Here is a 2500-nt window from a genome sequence, read left to right as displayed (position 1 = left end):
AAAATGATAATCACGATTATTTTCACTGAAATTGAGATCACGATTATTTGACGATATTTATTTAACCCTTTAAGACCTACTATAGAACCAAGTCCACCAGAGCTTATATTATTTTTTACATGCTGTAGTGCCATTTGTGGGAGCATTTCAAGTTGCTATACATCAATACAACTGTTATAGCCCATATTTTAATAATATGTATGCATTAAGTCCATAGTAATTACATAAATTGCAAAAAAGTGCAATAAACTACAAAAAATATTGAAAATCGCTTTTGTTTTGTTTACATATATTTCTACTTGGAGAAATTTAAGAGGTTTATCCCTCAAAACTTTAAATACAATAAAGTTGCAAAAAATAGTTTCCCACCACAGGAAATTTATTTTGAGTGTCTTCATAGTTTTATTTTGGAGATACAGTTTTTATATACTGCAGGAAAAACAAAAAACAATCCTATGATGCAAATTTGCAAAGAAAACAGCAGGTGCATCATTTCACTGTGGAAAGTGTTACGAACAGCTGATTGGATCGGCAAAGCCTGTTTCTGGAATATTATGTTTTTGTTCCTGCAAGAGCTTTTTATGCAGTTTTTGCAAAGCTTTATGTGGAAGGAAACCGTGACCGAGGACAAGCTGATGGCATCAGATGTAAGTACAACTCCTCCGGTTTCATATGCAAAACAAATTATTGCGCTAGCTTACACGGTTCAGGTTCTACAGGGATTTAAAAATAGTTACACAACACGGAGCGTGCTGCTCTGACCGGCTTTAAAGGGTTAACAATGACTTTAAAAAATAATATAAAATAGTGTGCAACACCACTGAAGTTTTTTTACCTCTCTTTTCAACCAACGGCAGTCACTCTCCTCTCCAAACAACTCCTGCTTAGCTTTCCGAGCTTCCCTCGGGTCCTCTTAATCAGCGGTCTCCAACCTTTTTTGCGCCACGGACGGTTTATGCCCGACAATATTTTCACGGACCGGCCTTTAAGGTGTCGCGGATAGATGAGGGAGGGGCTAATAATCGGCTCAGTCATTTTTAATGATCGTTGAAATTCCAGATCGTAATCGTGATTAAAATTCGATTAATTGAGCAGCCCTAGTCAGCATGTAACAACACAGCAAAGCTCGCATCTGTCCAGGGTCACAGAAACCTTCAGCTTTGATCTGAAGTTTGTCCACGACCGAGGAGCAAAGTCACAGCTGTACAGGACACAAAGCTGCTGCTGCCTCCTTAATGAAACCACACTAACGCACAGCACAGAACAACATATACAAACTGCTTCTCTCTGTCTCAGATTGAATCTGCAAACATGCAGGAGGTCCAGACTCCAACACTGGGAACCAGTGACCTGGACAATAAGACACATGCAGATACAGTGGCTTGCAAAAGTATTGCATTCTTGAACTTTCCCACATTCTGTCACATTACAGCCACAAACATGAATCAACGTTATTGGAATTCCAGGTGAAAGACCAACACAAAGTGGTGCACACGTGAGAAGTGCAACCAAAATCAGACATGACTCCAAACATTTGTTACAAATAAATAACTGCAAAGTGGGGTGTGTGTAATTATTCAGCTCTGAGTCAATACTTTGTAGAACCAGCTTTTGCTGCAGTTCCAGCTGCCAGTCTTTTAGGGTCTGTCTCTACCAGCTTTGCACATCTACAGACTGAATCTTTGCCCATTCTTCTTTGCATCAGTCAGATTAGATGGACAGTGTTTGTGAACAGCAGTTTTCAGGTCTTGCCACAGATTCTGGATTGGATTTAGATCTGGACTTTGACTGGGCCAGTCTAACACATGGATATGTTTTGTTTTAAACCATCCCATCGTTGCCCTGGCTTTATGTTCAGGGTCGTTGTCCTGCTGGAAGGTGAAGCTCCGCCCCAGTCTCAAGTCTTTTGCAGACTCCAAGAGGTTTTCTTCCAAGCTTGCTCTGTATTTGGCTCCATCCATCGTCCCATCAACTCTGACCAGCTTCCCTGTCCCTGCTGAAGAGAAGCCCCCCCAGAGCATGATGCTGCCACCACCATATCTGACAGTGGGGATGGTTCAGAGTCATGTGCAGTGTTAGTTTTCTGCCACACATAGTGTTTTGCATTTTGGTCTCATCTGACCAGAGCAGCTTCTTCCACATGTTTGCTGTGTCCCCCACATGTTTGCTGTGTCCCCCACATGTTTGCTGTGTCCCCCACATGGCTCGTGGCAAACTGCAAACAGGACTTCTTATGGTTTTCTGTTAACAATGGCTTTCTTCTTGCCACTCTGCCATAAAGGCCAACTTTGTGCAGTGCACGACTAATAGTTGTCCTGTGGACAGATTCCCCCACCTGAGCTGTAGATCTCTGCAGCTCGTCCAGAGTCACCATGGGCCTCTTGGCTGCATTTCTGATCAGCGCTCTCCTTGTTCGGCCTGAGTTCAGGTGGACGGCCTTGTCTTGGTAGGTTTACAGTTGTGCCATACTCCTTCCATTTCTGAATGATGGCTTGAACAG

The 2500-nt window shown here is 42.5% G+C and overlaps 1 protein-coding gene across 5 annotated transcripts in view; it reads right to left on the bottom strand.

Annotated features, from left to right (window-relative positions):
* phldb1b (pleckstrin homology-like domain, family B, member 1b) overlaps window positions 1–2500 on the bottom strand; it is an 88828-nt gene that overhangs the window by 12545 nt on the left and 73783 nt on the right. The gene's annotated exons all lie outside the window — the stretch shown is intronic.

Source organism: Aulonocara sp. 'chitande type north' Nkhata Bay, linkage group LG14 (genome assembly GCF_057382095.1).
Source record: "Aulonocara sp. 'chitande type north' Nkhata Bay isolate Kocher_YH1m ecotype deep benthic linkage group LG14, A_spYH_male_GT1.1, whole genome shotgun sequence".
Taxonomy (NCBI): Eukaryota; Metazoa; Chordata; class Actinopteri; order Cichliformes; family Cichlidae; genus Aulonocara; species Aulonocara sp. 'chitande type north' Nkhata Bay.
The sequence above is the reverse complement of the archived record's forward strand: the minus strand, read 5'-3'. Positions and strand labels throughout refer to the sequence as shown.